This window comes from Bos indicus x Bos taurus, chromosome 13 (assembly GCF_003369695.1).
Source record: "Bos indicus x Bos taurus breed Angus x Brahman F1 hybrid chromosome 13, Bos_hybrid_MaternalHap_v2.0, whole genome shotgun sequence".
In the NCBI taxonomy this organism is placed as follows: Eukaryota; Metazoa; Chordata; class Mammalia; order Artiodactyla; family Bovidae; genus Bos; species Bos indicus x Bos taurus.
In genome coordinates, this window is record NC_040088.1 from 47,965,023 (window position 1) to 47,985,902 (window position 20,880).

The window sequence follows — 20,880 nt, forward strand, 5'->3', positions numbered from 1 at the left end:
GAATGCGCAGAGGGTGGACTCTGGAGTCACGCCACCTGGGTTCAAACTTCCACTCCACCGTGTCTAATTGGTGACCCTGGCACATTCATAACTTCTCTCTACATTAGTTTCCTGCCCATGAAGTGGAGCAGAAAACCAGCCTCCTACAGGAAAATGAGAGTTTGCCTGCCATTTAGCCCTAAACAGTTGTTATACAAATAACACTGATAACTAGTATTATTAAAAGGGCAAGTCTGGAAGTTGAGCAGAATTATTCCCCAAGCCCGAAACTGAAACTGATCGGGAAATGCAGATGTCCTGTTTAGACACAGAAGGGTCTCAATGATACAGGCATTTAGAGGAACTTGCTGAGAAGAGGTTGCTGCCAGAACGGAAGGGCTGAACTCCAGAGTTTCCTGTGTTCTTTTTTGTGTGGAAGAGTAAGCCGGTTGTCATTTCAGCAGCCTTTTTGGAGTCCTTCCTCTGAGCCTGGTTAATCAAAGTTGTTGATTTGCTTTTTAAAATGCAGCAGTGGAAGACCTTAAGCCTTTGGTAAGGAGAGGAAGCCCCTTGGGAGACACCACTAAATGTAAATGGAATCTTCCATACTAAAAATACAATAGACCTTTATACGAGCTGAGGCCCACAGATCACAAAACTGGTGACAATGCAAACAGCTCTTGAGCAGACATGATCTTTTCAAGCATCACATTTCTTCCAGAGTCATGCTTTCTTTGCGGGTCTTCAAAAGTCTCGTGAACTGTAATTTAAATTTTAAGTAACATTTCTCACATTGAAGGGCCATCATTTTTAATCAAAGAAATACATTTTTTCAACTCATAGGGCTCCTAAATGCACTGTGGGCCTGTAGCTGGGCTGCCAACTGTGCTTACGGGTGGAGGAACAGGGAACCAGTGTTTTCCTGCCTCGGGTGTCTTGTCCTGTAAAATAATAGTCCCTTCTTCTTGGGCTCCCCTGGTGGCTCAGACAATAAAGAATCTGCCTGCAATGCGAGAGATCCAGGTTCAATCCCTGGATCTGGAAGATTCACGGAGAAAGGAATGGCTACCCACTCTAGTATTCTTGCCTGGAGAATTCCATGGACAGAGAAGCCTGGCAGGTTACAGTCGATGGTGTCGCAAAGAGTCTGACACAACTGGGCGTCTTTCATTCACTCACTCCCTTCTTCTTAGTCATGTTTTTTTAAACTCAAAGCACAGAGACATGTGGTCAGAGCCCCGCCCCCCATCCCCCATCACCACCCTCCAGTTTAACACCTGCACCTCCGTGAAAGCTTCATTTACTGTGTGACATGCATCTTCACAGTTACTACTAACTAATAATAAGACAAAGATAATGTGAATCTGCAAATCTTACAGTGCAATTAATACCATGTGCTGGGATATCCTGTATGTTCTGGGTGCTCACTTTATTATTTCCAATCTCTCCAGCCCTACTCGAAGATTATTATTCATCTCACAGAGAAGGCCATTGAGGTGCAGAAGGATGAACTGCCTGCCAAAGGCCAGCCAGCCAGAAACAGCTGATGCAGGGCAGCCCACTCTGAGCCTCGCCCCTGCGGTCAGGTCATCTGGCCTGTCCAGGACCCAGTCCACCACCTGCAGAAAACACGTGCTTGCCAAGTCTCCCACATTGCAGGCAGATTCTTTACTGTCTGAGCCACCAGGGAAGCCCTAGAATACTGGAATGGGTACCCATAACCTTCTCCAGGGATCTTCTCAACCCAGGGATCAAACCCAGTTCTCCCACACTGCAGGCAGACTCTACCATTTGAGCCATCTGGGAAACCCATACATGTGCAAGGCATGCTTTTCCAATCCATGTAACTTCATTTTTTCCAATGCCTGCCACAACCTACTACATTATTTCATCATCCACTCTTCACACACAAAAAAATGTTTATCATAGAAAAGCAAGGATTATGTCCATCTCAATCACCCTCACATGCCCAGAGCTGGGGGCTATGAGTGCGTTGAACATATGAATGGATAATCAAATCAGTCAAAGCTACATGGGTCCTCTTAAACATTAGAAAACCAAGAAGTCAGATTTCACCACCATGTGGAACAGAATTGGACTTTGGGACTAATTCTTTTTCTTCATTTGTTGCATTAATAAGGAAGGAAGAGGGACTTCCTTTCCTGGTGGTCCAGTGTTTAATAACCTGCCTTCTAACGCAGTGGACATGGGTTTGATCCCTAGTCAGGGAACTAAGGTCCCACGTGCTGAGGGGCAACTAAGCCTGCATGCCACAACTACTGAATCCCACACACACTGGAGCCCACGTACCACACCTAGAGAGAACAATGGGCTGCGAATAAGACCTGACCCAGCCAGATAAATAGCTTTTAATATTTTTTAAAAAAAGAAAGGAATAAAGGTGGATATCAGTTTCCCACTCATCAGTCACCAAATAGAGTTCTTGGTGGAGAATTAGGATGTTCAGATCAACAAAAGTCAATCTAGTCAAAGCTTTGGTTTTTCCAGTAGTCATGTATGTATGTGAGAGTTGGACTATAAAGCTGAGCATCCAAGAATTGATGCTTTTGAACTGTGGTGTTGGAGAAGACTTTTGAGAGTCCCTTGGACTGCAAGGCAGGTCAGGTGGTCTGGTATTCCCATCTCTTTCAGAATTTCCCACAGTTTATTGTGATCCACACAGTCAAAGGCTTTGGCATAGTCAATAAAGCAGAAATAGATGTTTTTCTGGAACTCTCTTGCTTTTTCGATGATCCAGCAGATGTCGACAATTTGATCTCTGGTTCCTCTGCCTTTTCTAAAACCAGCTTGAACATCAGGAAGTTCATGGCTCACATATTGCTGAAGCCTGGCTTGGAGAATTTTGAGCATTACTTTACTAGCATGTGAGATGAGTGCAATTGTGTGGTAGTTTGAGCATTCTTTGGTATTGCCTTTCTTAAAAAGCCTCTTGATGAAAGTGAAAGTGGGGAGTGAAAAAGTTGGCTTAAAGCTCAACATTAAGAAAACAAAGATCATGGCATCTGGTCCCATCACTTCATGGGAAATAGATGGGGAAACAGTGGAAACAGTGTCAGACTTTATTTTTCTGGGCTCCAAAATCACTGCAGATGGTGACTGCAGCCATGAAATTAAAAGACGCTTACTCCTTGGAAGAAAAGTTATGACCAACCTAGATAGCATATTGAAAAGCAGAGACATTACTTTGCCAACGAAGGTCCCTCTAGTCAAGGCTATGGTTTTTCCTGTGGTCATGTATGGATTTGAAAGTTGGACTGTGAAGAAGGCTGAGCGCTGAAGAATTGATGCTTTTGAACTGTGGTGTTGGAGAAGACTGTTGAGAGTCCCTTGGACTGCAAGGAGATCCAAGCAGTCCATTCTGAAGGAGATCAGCCCTGGGATTCCTTTGGAAGGAATGATGCTAAAGCTGAAACTCCAGTACTTTGGCCACCTCATGCAAAGAGTTGACTCATTGGAAAAGACTGTGATGCTGGGAGGGATTGGGGGCAAGAGGAGAAGGGGACGACAGAGGATGAGATGGCTGGATGGCATCACTGACTCGATGGACGTGAGTCTGAGTGAACTCCAGGAGTTGGTGATGGACAGGGAGGCCTGGCATGCTGTGACTCATAGGGTCACAAAGAGTCGGACATGACTGAGCAACTGAACTGACTGACTGGACTGCAAGGAGATCAAACCAGTCCATCCTAAAGGAAATCCATCCTGAATATTCATTGGAAGGACTGATGCTGAAGCTGACCTGATGGAAGAACTGAGTCATTTGAAAAGACCCTGATGCTGGGAAAGATTGAAGGCAGGACGAGAAGGGGATGACAGAGGATGAGATGGTTGGATGGCATCACAGACTCAAATGGCATGAGTTTGAGTAAGCTCCGGGAGTTGGTGATGGACAGGGAGGCCTGGAGTGCTGCAGTCCATGCGGTCGCAAAGAGTCGGACACAACTGAGCAACTGAACTGAACTGAACCCAATAACAGAAATAGATCAGTCAGTGCCCACCTTTCAAGGGGGATATCATTTGAAATACAAAAGGACGTATGGCTTTGAGTAGAGCTATCACAGATAACTCGTCCACTGGGTTAGATATAATGTAGTCAGACCGTAAACATAGTCAGACAGTAAACAGATGAGCAGAGAATGCATGTGACCTTTCAGGGACTCCTGGGTCTGTGCTGTGCTTCTGCCCCGGCGCGGCATGGCTTTGACTGAAATGGTTCCTTCTCTTCCTAGTTCCAGGATGGTGTGTGTCAGCCTTGGAGAGACCTGGGAAATGCGACAGCGAGCCTGGATTTTTGAAAACTCATCACCAGATGGCGTCACATATTTGTCAGGTCACAAAAGGAACTGGCTTTTCTGTGTTCTTAACTGTAAGGAGTTAAGCTGAAGCTCCAATACTTTGGCCATCTGATGTGAAGAGCTGACTCATTAGAAAAGAACCTGTTGCTGGGAAAGATTGAGGGTAGGAGGAGAAGGGGACGACAGAGGATGAGATGGTTGGATGGCATCATCAATTTGATGAACATGAATCTGAGCACACTCCGAGAAACAGTGAAGGACAGGAAAGCCTGGCGTGCTGCAGTCCACAGGGTCCCAAAGAGCTGGACACGACTGAGCAACAACTCTAATGTAGGAGATGCAGTTGGATGTTTCTGGTGCAGTATTTTCCTTAGTGGTGGGTAACCTGTTGTGGCCATTTCTTTGAGGGGTAGTTTTGTAATCAGCAACCTTTAATCCTGAAGCAAATGTATGAGAGGCTTGTGAGAATCCTGGGTGCTGAATATGATCCCCACGTGTGACCTGGTTAAGAAATGGCTCTCCATAAACCACAGTTATCAGTCTTCTACACAGTTCACTTTCATGGGCAGACCTTGAAGAACGAGACCAGAAAGGTGTATGCAAACCGAAGAGTAAACAAAATTCAGCTCAAAGTAATACCGTGCAGGGTTCAGAATTTGTGACGTGTGTGGCTCAGACAGTTAAGAATCTGCCCGCAATGCAGAAGACCCAGGTTTGATTCCTGGGTCAGGAAGATCCTCTGGAGGAAGAAATGGCAACCCACTCCAGTAGTCTTGCCTGGAGAATCCCATGGACAGAGGAGCCTGTGGGCTATAGTCCTTGGGGTTGCAAAGAGTCAGACACAACTAAGCGACTAACATTTTCACTTTCTTTAGTATTATCTGTGCCTTTTTGTGACAACAGGGAAAAGTCAAGGTTTTCACTGGGTCACAATAGGATGGTTGAGATATCGCTTCTGTTGTGATTTCTCCTCTTCCTCCCAATAGACCTTTCCTGAAGGGAGAATTTCAAGTTTGTGAAGACAAGTCATGAGTCTCTAGTGACCCATCAGACTTAGTCTCTCTCATTTATTTGGGGTGCTAAGAATGATACTCATCGAATATGTGTCCAGCCAAAACTATCTACTACTCTTCAAGTCTCTTGCATGAGCGTCAGATATGCAGATGACACCACCCTTATGGCAGAAAGTGAAGAGGAACTAAAAAGCCTCTTGATGAAAGTGAAGGTGGAGAGTGAAAAAGTTGGCTTAAAGCTCAACATTCAGAAAACGAAGATCATGGCATCCGGTCCCATCACTTCATGGCAAATAGATGGGGAAACAGTGGAAACGGTGTCAGACTTTATTTTTCTGGGCTCCAAAATCACTACAGATGGTGACTGCAGCCATGAAATTAAAAGACGCTTACTCCTTGGAAGGAAAGTTATGACCAACCTAGATAGCATATTGAAAAGCAGAGACATTACTTTGCCAACAAAGGTCCATCTAGTCAGGGCTATGGTTTTTCCAGTGGTCATGTATGGATGTGAAAGTTGGACTGTGAAGAAGGCTGAGTGCCGAAGAATTGATGCTTTTGAACTGTGGTGTTGGAGAAGACTCTTGAGAGTCCCTTGGACTGCAAGGAGATCCAAGCAGTCCATTCTGAAGGAGATCAGCCCTGGGATTCCTTTGGAAGGAATGATGCTAAAGCTGAAACTCCAGTACTTTGGCCACCTCATGCAAAGAGTTGACTCATTGGAAAAGACTGTGATGCTGGGAGGGATTGGGGGCAAGAGGAGAAGGGGACGACAGAGGATGAGATGGCTGGATGGCATCACTGACTCGATGGATGTGAGTCTGAGTGAACTCCAGGAGTTGGTGATGGACAGGGAGGCCTGGCGTGCTGCGATTCATGGGGTCACAAAGAGTCAGACATGACTGAGTGACTGATCTGATCTGATCTGAAACAATTCCTAAGCTGAAAGTAATCATGATTAACATTTACTGAGCACCTACTGCATGCCTGGTCCTGTGCTGAGTCCTCTGCATGCATATTTCATGCTACAAGAAGCCTTTAAAGAAGGTGCTGTTAACATCACATCCAGGACTTCCCTGCTGGTGATAAGAACCTGCTTTCCAATGCAGGCGACAGGAGACACAGGTTTAATCTCTGGTCGGGAAACTAAGATCCCACATGCTGCTGGGCAACTAAGCCTGAGTGCTGCAATTAAGACCTGATGCAGCCAAATAAATAACCATTAAAAAAATAGTTGTATATCACATCCATTTCATGGTAAGTGGAGAGGGTTATTTAGATCATGCTCCCAGTATCAGTAGATTTGGGTTCAAGTCCAGGCCTAATTAACCTCTACATGATACCAGCCCCTCAAGACCAATAAACTGCCATGAAAAACATTGTTTTTAACACTTCATGGAATTTTCCTGTAATACAACAAGGAGGTTTTCAGGGGCTCTTGGGCAAAGCTGATCTTGGAGCTTTTCTGCCATCTGCCTGCTATGAGACCTCCAAGAGGCCAAATCACATGTCCCCTTTATAGCAGGCTGTTATGGCACCGTAGATAAGCTGTTTCGACAGAGTCGGGAAATGGAATATTTACCATTGGGTGTGAAGCCCTTTATACGTGTGGATCATGTTAAGCCAACATGATATCTTGGATGTAGGAAACTGGGCTCAAGTAAAGAAGCACCTTATTATATTAATCAATACACACACACACATATACACGTATATACATATTTATATACACACACACATATATATATATGATACAGAACTTTTTCAAAATACTTCCTCTGATTCCTCTTTTGGGTCTCAGAACAGAGCTGGGAGCTAGAAGAGAGGCATTATTATCCCTTTCTTATATACACTAGTTAATAGGTCTGTGCAGGACCAGCCTTGTGGCCAGCCTTGTAGTCACACAAGGCTTAGCACTCTGAGGTCTCAGAACCTGAGGACTAATTTATTATCAATTAATATTCTTAGCAGTTTGGTCTTTGAATTTGTGTTTTGTCAGGGAAGTCCAGTAAGATGATAAAGATGTTTAGGGGGCTGGAGTCACCTACTGTCCCAGCCCTGCTGCCTCCCTGCCCCCTCCGGGTTCTTGGCTACCTGCTCCCTGGCTGCCACCACCCACCAACCCTACTGTCTGCCACCGACAGCCTGGACACGGCCTGAAAAGGGCCAAGCTGCAGGCATACACAGTTCACCCTGTCACACGGTGGGGTCTGGGGGTCTGTGAGTCTGAACTCACCTTCCAAGTGTCCTCGTGCTTAAGGGAGTGAGACCTTAAACCAAAACTACAAAGCACCACAGCGGGTGGAGAGGGAGGCTCCCGGGGAAAGAAAATAGCTTTTTGCCTGCTTTCAGGACAAGAAGTCCCACTTTTTCATTTTGCACTGGGCCCTCAAGTCATGTACCCAGCCCCGGTTCTGTGAATTGCTTGAGGCTCCAAAATCAGTGTAGACATACGAGGGTCTCCTACAATGCTTTCCACTGCATTAGGCTAGGAAGTAGCCAGTGTCTTACAAAATAATTCAGTAGGTTTCCTCAAGGAGTAGTCTCCCTTGGGGGCATTTCAAAGCCAGATTCTCTTGGGGGAAGTCAGGAAGTGTTAGTCACTCAGTAGTGTCCGACCCTTTGTGAGCCCATGTGCTGTAGCCCACCAGACTCTTCTATCCATGGATTTTTCCAGGCAAGAATGCTGGAGTGGGTAGCCATTTCCTATTCCAGGGAATGAAACCCAATCCAGGGATCAAACCCAGGTGTCCTACATTGCAGGCAGATTCTTTACCATCTGAGCCACCAGGGAAGCCTTCTGTTGGCGGGGCTGGGGTAGGGTGGGGAGGAGCATCCAATTCTGTTTCTATGTTGGAATTGTTTTTTAAACTTATTTTTCATTGCTTTTGTCATTATAATCATACATAATGGTCTGCCTCAGAAAATCCTGCCCCTCTGTCTGACTATTAAAGTGTTTTTGTTCAGGACCCTGTCCACCTATAGATGCCAGGAAGGAAGAAATTAACTCATCCCCTGCCTGAGGCTTGCCATTCTAGGAAATGCTTGCAACATTAATGGTCTTTTTACTTTTCCTCACCTCCCTATCTCTGATCTACAGAAAAAGCTGGCATCCAGATCCAGATGAAATGGTTATTTTGAGACATTAGTCTGCCATTTTCTTGGTCAATCAGCTTTCCAACACATTCGTATTCCTTGCCTCAGTACCTCGTCTCTGATTTATTGGCCTGTTGTGTAGCAAGCAGAGCCAGCTTGGACTCGGTAACAATTCTGAGAATAAAAATGCATGTGCGGATACCTAGGATGGCTGTCCTTCAGGGCAGGGATCCTTGTTTTGGCTTGTATCCCAAATGCCCACATCAAGACCTTGCACATAGTTGATGCTCAAAAAATATTTGTTGAATAAATGAATGAAAGACTGCAGAAATCCGTCTCTAGAGAGGTGTTTTCCAGAGGCAGGGCCTGTGTCTTGCCTTCTTCTCCTCTCTGAACAAAGGACAAGGTTGAGTACTATAGGGAAACCAAGTTCATTCTTGCTAGAGGATCAGTGGTTATCTTATTGAAAAGGCAAAAAATCAACAGACCATCTTTTCATCCAGGGACATCTTTACATGTCTCTGCTCCCCCAACAGTCACCAGGAGCCTCAAATAACACCATGACCATTGCCCTAAAGTTCACTGATGAATGACCACAAAGTAAGTGGCCAAGGTGCACCCTTCCCAGGAAGAAAAATGAAGATCTGGGTCTTTCCTCAGCCTCTGGCTGGCCAAGTTGTGTTTGGGTGGAAGACTGGTGGGGGTGTAGGGGGGTGGGCAGGCACACCCAGCCACATGAGGCCTCAGAGAAGAGCATCCCAGTCAGGGAGGCAGGAAGTTGCCGTGGTGAGCCGCGGTACCTCCAGCCTGCAGCATCTCACAGTTTTCACAGAACGCGGATGCAGCTCTCGTAAAGGGCTGACCACAGAGCCTCAGAGGCTTGTATTCTCTGACCCGGTTACCCGAAACATCATGCCAAGGGGTCCATGACGCACGGAGAGTTTCAGTAAAAATGCCTGGTGGGCGAGTCCCCTTTCCAAGTCCTTATTAAGTGTGCTGTTTCTCCTGGAGCACAATCAGATACATGGAACTGTCAGAATAAAACCTTAACCATGCCACACCCGACTCCATGAAGTATATTTCTTTACGACTACAGCAATGATGCTGTTTACTCTAGAAAAGAGGTGCTAAAGAGCCATGTTAATGTCATTTAAAAACTTGCTTTTTCTAATGTTTTAAGATTTTTATTGAAGTGTTAGGTTTACAATGTTTAAAAGCTTAGTTGTTTTCAAAATGAGGAAACTGCCAGTTGCCTATTCTCCATATTCAGAGGTCAAAACAGAAGGAAATAGATTCATATTTTTGAAAAGAAATTTTGAGTAGATGGAATGGGACCTTTTGAATGTACAGATGACCCAATATATAAAACAAGCTCTCAAAAACACTTATAAAACCTCTCTCACTAGAGAGATAAGAGAAGGTATTGTATATTCATTCAACAAGTATTATGATAAACCCCAAACAAGTACAGCACACTAAGTTAGGTGCTAGGATAGACATAAAAGAAATGCAAAACAGGACTAATGGAAGAGGTGGAATTCACACATGGCACAGCAATCTCACATAACTTCAACATACATGAAAGAAATAGATTCGAGATTCAAGAGCAGGTTATAAAATTAAGTTCTGCTTTTAGGAAGAAGATGGACCAGAAATCCTGAAACCCTTCTGCTACAAAATCTAAAAATTTAGATAAAGTTCAATATTTTAAGTGAGTGAATAAGCTTGCAAGAAAGGAAGGAAGCTCCCATAAGAACCAAGTAGAAGCACAAGTTCAGCGAGGCAAGCCAACACTAGCTCTGAGGCTGATCCAGAGGGATCTATCATTCAGGCTGATTCAGCCTCTGTTTAAACAGCCTCACATAGAGACAGAGGGGGCAGGGTTCTGCATCATTTGAAAAAATCACAGACATAGAGAATGAACTTACGGTTGTGAGGGGGATGAAGAGAGAAAGGATGGGAGGATGGGATAGTTAGGGAGTCTGGGATGGGTATGTATGTGTGTGCATGCCAAGTCACTTCATTCGTGTCTAACTCTTTGTGATCCTATGAACTGTAGCCCACCAGGCCCCTCTGTCCATGGGATTCTCCAGGCAAGAATACTGGAGTGGGTTGCCATCCCCTCCTCCAGGGGATTTTCCCCGCCCAGGGGTTATACTCACATCTCCTGCACTGGCAGGCAGGTCTTTACCACTAGCACATGATGGATATGTACACTGTAATTAAAATGGATACTGTATAGCATATGGGACTCTGCTCAATGTTATGTGGCTGGATGGAAAGGCAGTTTGAGGGAGAATGGATACATGTATACGTATGATTGAATTTCTTCGTTGTTCACCTGAAAGGATCACAGCATTGTTAATTGGCTATACCTCAAAACAAAATAAAAAGGTTGAAAAAATAAAGAATAAGAAGGGAGTCAAAACAATGAACACCCTTATAACCTAAACACACACACACACATGCAGGCACAGCCCAGACTCAGGAAAAGACTAGATCCTCTCATGAGGAACAGGTGAAGTAAGAAAAAAAAAAATCTACCTCACAGAAGCATAAAACAAAGGATAGGCCTATTTCTGCTTTGTTTCTGGAAGAAGGTTTTTAAATCTTCCCTGAATATTCCCAGTCCCTAACCAGCCCTCAGGTTAGAGGATTTGCACAGCCTGGAAATGCATGAGCAGAGACTTTGGTTTAAAATAGCTGTGGTTGGCAATGTCTTCAGTGCCAGAAAAAAGTAAATGCAAATCCTCCCTGAAAATATGTGTACTCAAACCAACTAGGCTTTAAATAATCCCCATAGCAAAATGACAGAGATCAAGGGCTCACATTCAAAAATTATGAACAGGCATGGAAACAAGACACCATGAACAAGAAAGAGCAAAAAGAAGAAATAGAGGAATCTTCAAAAGGACTTTGACATTGTAAGCAACAAAAGGTATAATTAATATAAGCAAAATTTGAAGAGTAAATCTTAGACTCAATCAGAGAACAAGTTAGTAAACTGGAAGATAGTTCTAGATCAACCACCACAATATACCCTAGAGGGACAGAAAATGAAAAGAAAATATTAAAGCCCAAGTGACAGAGTGAGAAAGACTGACATACATTCAATCAGGGTTTAAAAGCAAAAATAAAGGAAGCAGGGATGGAGGAATATTGGAAAAAGTGAGTCTGAGAACTTCCAGAACTGATGTGACACATTCAGTAAGTCCAACAAATCCAAACAGAGTAATTTTAAATGTATACCTACAGAAACCTTACAGCAAACTTCAAAGTTACATAAACAAAAAAGATCTTTTAAGAAGTCAGAGAGAAAAGACAGACTTTCTACAGAGGAATTAAAATGAGTTATTTTTCAACAGCAAAAGTGTTATTAAGACAGAAAACGGTATTAATAACAATATTAATGCTATTACAGAAGAAAATGAATATCAACCTAGAATCACCTGTGAAACTATCTTTTAAGAAAAAGAGGAAAATTTGGCTTCCCTGGTGGTCCAGTGGTTAAGAGTCCACCTTACGATGCAAGGAATGCGGGTTCAATCCTTGATGCGGGAAGATCGCTCAAGCCACAGAGCAACTAAGCCCATGAGCCACAACTACCGGGTCTGCGCTCTGAAGCCTATGAGCTGCAACTGCTGAGACCACGTGCTGCAACTACTGAAGCCCATCCCGGGGCCATGCTCTGCTACAAGAGAGGCCGCCGCAATGAGAAGCCCACGTATGGCAACTAGAGAGTAACTCTCGATCGCCGCAACTAGAGAAAACCTGCGCGAAGCAACAAAGACCCAGCGCGGTCAAAATAGTAACTAAACTAAATAAAAAAGATTTTTTTAAAAAAGAGGAAAATGGAGACATTTTTTAAACTGAGAATGATTAACATAATAGATCCTCAAAAAGAAATTCTTAAAAAACTGACTTTAAGAACAGATATCCTTTGGGGGTGCTCTTGGAAGACAGAGCGAAGGTCTGAAATACAAGAAACCTGATGAGTAGACAGGGCAGGCAAGCCCTGCAGGAAATCTAAACAATCATAGTCTGTACAAACTGATACAGTGTTCAATGTGTGAAGTTCAAAGTGACTGGACAGCATCCGCTTGGGAACTGGGAGTGAAGAAACCGGTGTTAAATCATCAAGATTCTCTGATTTGGTGGTGGGGGGAGGGGGGGGGGGATGCATTACTTAACTTTGTCTTTTGTAAAGTTTTCACGTTAAATCATCAAGGGCAACCAAAGAAAGAACCAGTAATTTACCAATGGAGGGGAAAAAAATGAACAAAAAACATGCCCCACTTATGTGGTCGAGTCTCAGAAGCAATTTTATACCAAATCAAGTTCACACAGTAAAATCGGACTTATATAAAGTTTAGAGAATAAGCAAAACTAAGCAATACACTTGTTTAGGGATTCATAAAATGTTGGTAAAATTGTTCTTGAAAAAGGCAAGAAGGCAAGAAAAAGATGACAACATTATTTTTTAAAAGAGCAAAGAAATGATCGGGATTATAATTAGCTCTGGGAAAGGAATGTGGAAAATGTATATGGCGATGTTTATTTCCTTAATTTGGGGTAATGCATGTATGCTCTTCTATTAGTTTTGATGCAAGTGTGAAACGCTCATAGGCATTATAGATACTGTTCTAAAATCTGAAGTGTGTTTATACTTAAATTAGCTTGCCATTGCTGAGAAACACATCAAAACTCAGTGGGTTTTAAACAGGAATCATTTATAACTGCTCATGCATCTGCAGATTCTCTGGGTTTGGCTGGTTTGACAAAGGATACAGAAATATGCTCTGTTGGTTGGGAGGAGTGGTAGTCAGATGGCAAAAGTTATGAATAAAGAGAGAAGTGAAAACTTGAGGTCGATAATATACCATATCAAGCTCTTGGGGGATTAGTTCAGTAAATCAACACATTTCTTTTTTTATTATGGTAAAATACACCTAACCCAAAATGTACCATCTTATCCATTTTTAAGTGCATAGTTGTGTTATTAAATATATTTACATTATTGTGCAACATTATCACCATCCATCTCTAGGACTCCTTTCATCTTAAAAAAATTGAAACTCTTTACCAACTAGGCAGTAATTCCTTCAGTCCTTCATTCCTCCACCCCTGGAGACCACCATTCCACTTTCCTGTTTTGATGAATTTTATGATTCCATAAGTGGAATCACATGGCATTTTTTTCTTTTTGTAATTGGCGCGTTTCACTTAGTGTAATGCCCTCAAGTTTCATCCATGTTGTAGCATGGTTCAGAGACCGCTTCCTTTTGAAGACAGAACAGTATTCCATTGTGCATATATGCCACATTTTGTTTAGCCATTCATATGTCAATGGATGTTTGCGTTGCTTCCACCTTTCAGCTATTGTGAGTAATGCCGCTATGTACAAGGGAGTACAAATATTTCTTCACGTTTCTGCTTTCAAATCTTTGGGGTATATACCCAGAAATGGATCAGATGGTAATTCTATTTTTAATTTTAGAGGAACCACTATTCCGTTTTTCATTGCAGCTGCAGCATTTTACATTCCTTCCAATAGTGCACAAGGATTCCAGTTTCTTTGCATATCCACCAACACAGTGTTTTCTGTGTTTTTATATATATATTTACCATTCTAATGAGTGTGAGGGATTCTCTCTTTGTGATTTTAATTTTCATTTAGGCAATGATGAACGATGAGTGTATTTTCAGGTACTTATTGGCCATTAGTATATCTTCTTTGGAGAAATGCCTCCAAGTTCTTTGTTCATTTAAAAAATTTTTTATTTTATTTTAATTGGAGGATAATTACTTCCCAATATTGTGATGGCCTCTGCCATACATAAACATGAAGCAGCCATAAGCATACATATGTCCCCTCCTTCTTGAACCTCCCTCCCCATTCCACCCACAGGAGGTCACAGAGCACAGGCTTTGGATTCCCTGTGTTATAGACTAAATTCCCACTGGCCATCCTTCTTACATATGGTAATGTATATATTTCAATGTATATGCCATTCTCTCAAGTCATCCCACCCTCTCCTTCCCCCGCTGTGTCCAAAAGTTTGTCCTTTATGTCTGCATCTCTTTTGCTTCCCTGTGAACAGGATCATCAGTACCATCTTTATAGATTCCTTATATACGCATTAATATACGATATTTGTCCTTCTTTCTGAGTTACTTTACTCTGTATAATATGCTCTAGGTGGATGAACCTCATTCTGACTCACATGTGTTCTTTTTTATAGCTGAGTAATATTCCATGGTGTAGATATACCACAACTTCTTTATCCATTCGTGTGTCGATGAATATCTAAGTCACTTCCATTTCCCGGCTCTCATAAGTAGTCCTTTGCTCGTTTTTAAATCAGGTTATTTGTTTTGTTATTGTTGAGTTGTAGGAGTTCTTTATATATTCTGGATATTCATCTCTTATCATATAAATTATTTACAAATATTGTCTCCTACTTTGTGGTTTATGTTTTCCCTGAATTGATTGTGTCCTTTGATGCACAGAAGTTTTTAATTGTGAAGTAGTCAATTTATCTTTTCTTTTTCCTTTGCTGCCTGTGCTTTCGGTGTCATGTCAAAGAAATTATTGCTAAATCCAATTCCATGAAGATTTTTCACTATAGTTTTGTCTAAGAATTTGGTAAAATTAATGCCAAAAATAGATATATTGTGTAGTCATAGAACCCTTAAAGAATTTGGTAGTTTGAGCTCTTACACTTTATCTAATTTTTGTATGTGATATAAGATAAGGGGCTTCCTTGGTGGTTCAGATGGTAAAGAATCTGCCTGCAATGCTGGAAACCCAGGTTCAACCCCTGGGCCTGAAAGATCCCCTGGAGAAGGGAATGGCTATCCTACCCCAGTAGTCTTGCCTGGGGGATTCCACGGACAGAGGAGACTGGTGGGCTACAGTCCATGAGGTTGCAAAGAGTTGGACACAACTGAGCAACTAACACTTTCACTTCACTTTCATAAGGTAAAGGTCTAACTTCATTCTTTGCGTGTAGATATTCAGTTTCCCAGTATTTGTTGAAAAGACTCTCCTTTCCCCATGATCTTGACATCTATGTCAACAATAATTTGACCATGTGTATAAAGGTTTATTTCTGGGCTCTCTATTTCATCCCACTGGTCTATAGGTCTGTCTGTAAGCCAGGATCATAGTTCTGCTTACTGCACCTTTGCAGTAAGTTTTGAAATCAGGAAGTGTGAGGCCTCCAAGCTTACTCTTCTTTTTTAAGATTGCTTTGGCTCCTTGGGGATTCACCAAACTCTCTCTTGAAATTTCATTTAAACTTTAGGATAGATTTTTCTATTTCTTAAAAAAAGCATCATTGGGGTTTTGATAGGGATTACACTAAGTAGGTAGGTCAATTTGGGTACCACTGACATCTTAACAGTCTTTAATCTTCTGATTCATGAATATGGATTGTGTTCTATTTACTGACATCTTTAATTTCTTTCAGCAATGTTTTGTAGTTTTCAGTACGTAAATAGCTTTCCTCCTTAAGTTTATAGTTAAATATTTTATTCTTTTCTTTTCATTTTGTTTGTTTTAATTTTTTTGATGTGGACCATTTTTAAAGTCTTTATTGAATTTGCTACAATACTGCTTCTATTTTATGTTTTTGTTTTTTTGGGCCACGAGGCATGTGGGATCTTAGCTCCACAACCAGGGATCAAACCTGTGCCCCCTACACTGGAAGGAGAAGTCTTAACCACTAGAATGCTAGGGAATTCCCATCAGTTTATTGTTAGTTGATAGATTAACTTCCTTTTTAAAGCATAGTGACTTCAACATATGCCAAGATAAGTAACTCATTCATTTATCAATTATTTCTTGAGTACAAAAAAATTAATGCCAAAAATAGATATATAGTCATAGAACCCTTAAAGAAAATTAACCAATAATTGAGTATCATCTCACAAAGAAAATTCAGGCCCCAAAAGTTTAGAAGCAAGTTTTACCAATTATTCAAGGATTCAAACAATTGAATATACTAATTCTTTAAGAGAATATAAAATCAGAAAAAGTCCCCAAGGAATCCAATGAGATTATTATAACCTCCTCATCATTGAATCAGAGTATGAGAAAGAAAATATTAATCCTGAACACAGTCACAGAAATTTTATACAAAATATGTACAAAATTAATCCAAGAACATACTTTAAAAAAAAAATCATCACTGAATTCATGCCAGGAATGCAACCAGATGGTTTAACATAGAAAGTCACATGTTTTATCATTAAATACATTAAAGGAGAAAATTTTGTCTATCTCATAGAAGGGATAGTAAACGTGTATGATCAAATTCACCAACAATTCATTTTTAAAAACTCATTATATTTGTCAAGATCCAAGCACACTCTAATGGGATATTTGAAAAACATTTTATGATTTACAACAGCAAAGGCATAAAATGAAGGGAAAACAGTTGAGATAGTACGTGTCTTAGACTGAGTTCCCTTAACAGCAAGACCTAAAACTGAATTCAGATGCAAGTATTGAGAGTGTTTGGGGGGGTGGTGGGAAGGGAAGTGAGGGAAGCAGGATGTGGCAGGAAAAGAAACTAGCAAGAATGTGTTCTACAGGAAGTCTACCTGGAGTCTAATCCCATAGGAAGTTCTGGAGCATCTGTTGTACCAGAGTTGGTCCTGCCTTTAGGAAGCCTAGGGTGTCAGCCTTAATTTTACTAGGCATGTTAATTCTCATCATACATCCAGGAATTCAGGAAATTGCCACTGGGTGAGTCTGTGCCTTAGTAGACCCGCTATGAGATGGACCTGCTAAGACTGCATTTACCACCTAATCTCCACCTGCCCCTACTCCACCTGCCCCTACTCACCTGACCCTATCAGGTCAGCTTGTCCTGCATCCAATAGTCCTCAAAAGGTGTGGCTCCATGACTTTCTTCAGTATATGGTACCCAGGTAAACCTTTGGGAGAAAGACCAGGAAAATCACCTCTTTACACAACTGCCATGATATTTTGGGGTCCTTTATGGCAAGCCAGCCTCTCTTTCAATCGAGTTTTACATCTAAAAGCTATTCAGAAAAAGAGCAAGGTCCCTACCTTGCCATTGTGGTGACTGACCTCAGCCTTATGCTCACCTGTTTTTGAGGTTCTTTGAATTTAAACATTGACTAAGACCCTCCAAGTCTGCCTATCTCTCTTGTCTGAGGATCAATACATTCTAGTAAACATCTCTATGTACCTCTATGCTGCTGCTGCTGCTGCTAAGTCACTTCGATCGTGTCCGACTCTGTGCGACCCTGTAGACGGCAGCCCACCAGGCTCCCCCGTCCCTGGGATTCTCCAGGCAAGAACACTGGAGTGGGTTGCCATTTCCTTCTCCGATGCATGAAAGTAAAAAGTGAAAGTGAAGTCGCTCAGTCGTGTCCGACTCTTCGCGACCCCATGGACTGCAGCCCACCAGGCTCTCCGTCCATGGGATTTTCCAGGCAAGAGTGCTATTCAAATTCTGTGGCCCGCTCTGGTCATTACACCCACCTGGTTTCCGAGATGGTGTTCGGTGCTTCCACCTGGCATCACCTTGACTACTAGGGATCCCAATTCTGGAACAATGTCTGTGTCCATTATCCCTGATGTACAAAAGACAACCTCTACTGAGCTCCCAGAAATGTCAGTGCTTCCGTAGCCAGCACGTCTCTTATCATCTTAGTAAATAGATATCCTTTAGGATCTCCTAAATGTTAGCAGTGTCAGCTGGTGAGTTCTCCATCTTAAATAGCAAATCATTGCAGCAGGCCCACCTCTCAGGGCCTTTTGATCCCTTCCTCCATGGTTGCCATGGCAGTTTCAGCATCTCTGCTTCATTGACCATGGCCCATCACTTTCTCTGAGCAAAGCAAGTCAGCCAACTCCTCGTTCTTGGGCTCTTGCCAGGTTGGGCCCTCCTAATTAACAGGAGTCGCTCCATATTGACAAATACCCTTTTTATCCAGACACACATGGATTCGGCTTGATCCTGAACCACCAAGAGTTACTCTCAGATGTAGATTTCCTGTCCCTGCCAGGACTGAGTAGCCAGGGCCTGGAGTGATTTGAGGGTACAAATTCCTTCCCATGCCTTAGCATGTGCCAGCCTGGGATTTAACCTCGGGTGCATCTGGTGGTCTGGAGGGGAGGGAAGAGCAGGTGCCATACAAAGACAGGCATTAGCCTGACCACACCAGCCTCCACCTCATTTAAAGCTTCTGCATGGTCCTCAGGAAGGGAGCGAGTGCTGTTTTTATAAAAGAGAAAGAGCCCTTTTTTCTTAATGGGGGAAGGGGTGGGCCACTTCCCAGGCTACAGAAGGCTAGGGGATTTTGCATATCTACTGCTGCTGCTGCTGCTGCTAAGTCGCTTCAGTCGTGTCTGACTCTGTGCAACCCCATAGGTGGCAGCCCACCAGGCTTCCCTGTCCCTGGGATTCTCCAGGCAATAACACTCGAGTGGGTTGCCATTTCCTTCTCCAATGCATGAAAGTGAAAAGTGAAAGTGAAGTCACTCAGTCGCGTCCGACTCTAGCCACCCTATGGACTGCAGCCTACCAGGCTCCTCTGTCCATGGGATTTTCCAGGCAAAAGTACTGGAGTGGGGTGCCATTGCCTTCTCCGTTTTGCATATCGGTGGCTTATAAATACAAATACCCAGATTGCCCCAACCCAAGCTTTAAGGTTCTACTTCTTTCCTATCAGAGTCCTGACTTTGGCAGGAGACTTGCCAGGGCTAAGAATTCGACCTTCCATAAAGCTCTGCTAATCAACTGATCAGTCCCTGAGGCCGGAACTCAGCTCAATCTGCCCTCTAACTAAAGGAGAAACTAGGATTTGTTTAGGAGCTTCCCAGGTGGCGCCAGTGGTAAAGAACTGGCCTGCCAACTCAGGAGACATAAGAGACGTGGGTTCAATCCCTGGGTTGGCAAGATTCCCTGGAGAAGGGAATGACAATCCACTCTAGTATGCTTGTCTGGAGAACCCCATGGACAGAGGAGCCGGGCAGGCCACAGTCCATAGGATGACAGTTAGACATGACCGAAACAACTTAACATGCACGCAGGATTTGTTTAATGCTGCTGAGGAAACCCTGTCTTCCACACTTTGCTTTGAATTGATGACTGATAACCCCAAGCCTAACATTTTCTTCCTTCAAAGCATCAGTGCAAGCCCCTGCTTCAAAGCATCAGTGCAAGCCCCTGATTCCATAGCTCTTTGATGACTAAGGTATAACTTTCAAACAGATGAGATACTATATAAGCCAATGCATCTATTTCCACTTACATTTCAACCCAGGGTAAGAGAGGTAAAAATCTGTGCAGCTGCACTGGTGCACACCAGGGATCAGAAATACTGCATCTTCTACCAGGGACACTGCAGAGAAATGTGTATGAAATGGACTATTCATTAAAAAGGGCTACTAATTAAAAGGGGTAGTTATGTATTACGAGGAGGAAAAAATGAGAAAATGGATTCCTACTGTATACCATACCCAAAATGAATTACAGGTTAGATTATAAACCTAAATGTCAGAGGAAAAGCAGTGAGCTTTAACAAATATTCTTACAACCTCAGAGTACAGGAGGATTTTTAAACTACATACACACACATGCAATTGAAGCCCAGAGAATCTCTTTCACATGTACACCAAAGGACATGAAAAGAATGTTCCTGGTATTATTGTTGAAAAAGCAAGAAAGTGAGAAACAACCCAATTGTTTATTGATGGGAGAATGGATCAATCATGGTATTTTCTTACAACAGAATATTATACATCACCAGATTCATAATGAAATCAATGACCTACAGCCACAAACACCAATATGAATGAATCTTCAACTTTCTGAAAACAAGTGGCTGCTGAATACAAACAGTGCAACATTGTTTCCAGTTGGCTCTAGTGGAAGGAAGGATGTGTGATCAGAGAGCAACCCCCAGGATGGTTAATAATCTCAACCTCGTGAGAACATGTGTATTTGATTCTTTTCTACATGTTTAACAGGTCATAATTTTTAATAAAAAACTAAAATTTATTTAACTGTATCCTTTGCCTCAAGCTGTTTGCAATCTAGGGAGGGAAGTGAGACATATTTTTTTAAAAAGTAAACTGAGACAGAATGGTTAAGAAAACTGCATCGTGGAGGAGTGGGGTGGGGGGTTGGAATAGAACTAATCATAACTGGGAAGATCAGGGAAGGTTGGTGACATTTGAGATGAGCCTTGTGAAGATTTTTAAGGAGATGAGAGAAAGAGAAGAAAGTTACCATCCAGGGCAGATTAGAAGAGTTTGCAGAGGATGCTGGGATATGAGGGCCATGCTACGTGATCCCACCCCTTAGGAATTCCTACAATTCCGCACCTTTAGAACAATCTCCGCTGTAACCTGGGGCTACTCATCTGCTCCAGTGAAATAGAAAGAGCTCAGCTGAAGAACGCTTTGAGCTGTAGCTTTGCTGCGCTCCCACTCT

General features: G+C 42.6%; 1 long non-coding RNA gene across 4 annotated transcripts in view; it reads right to left on the reverse strand.

Annotated features, from left to right (window-relative positions):
• The window catches only part of LOC113903509, a 90,578-nt gene that overhangs the window by 67,226 nt on the left and 2,472 nt on the right, over positions 1-20,880 (reverse strand). For all 4 annotated transcript variants that reach the window (XR_003514156.1, XR_003514154.1, XR_003514153.1 and 1 more), the window contains exon 2: positions 17,257-17,347. This is a non-coding gene — a long non-coding RNA (uncharacterized LOC113903509). The remainder of the gene's footprint in view (positions 1-17,256; positions 17,348-20,880) is intronic.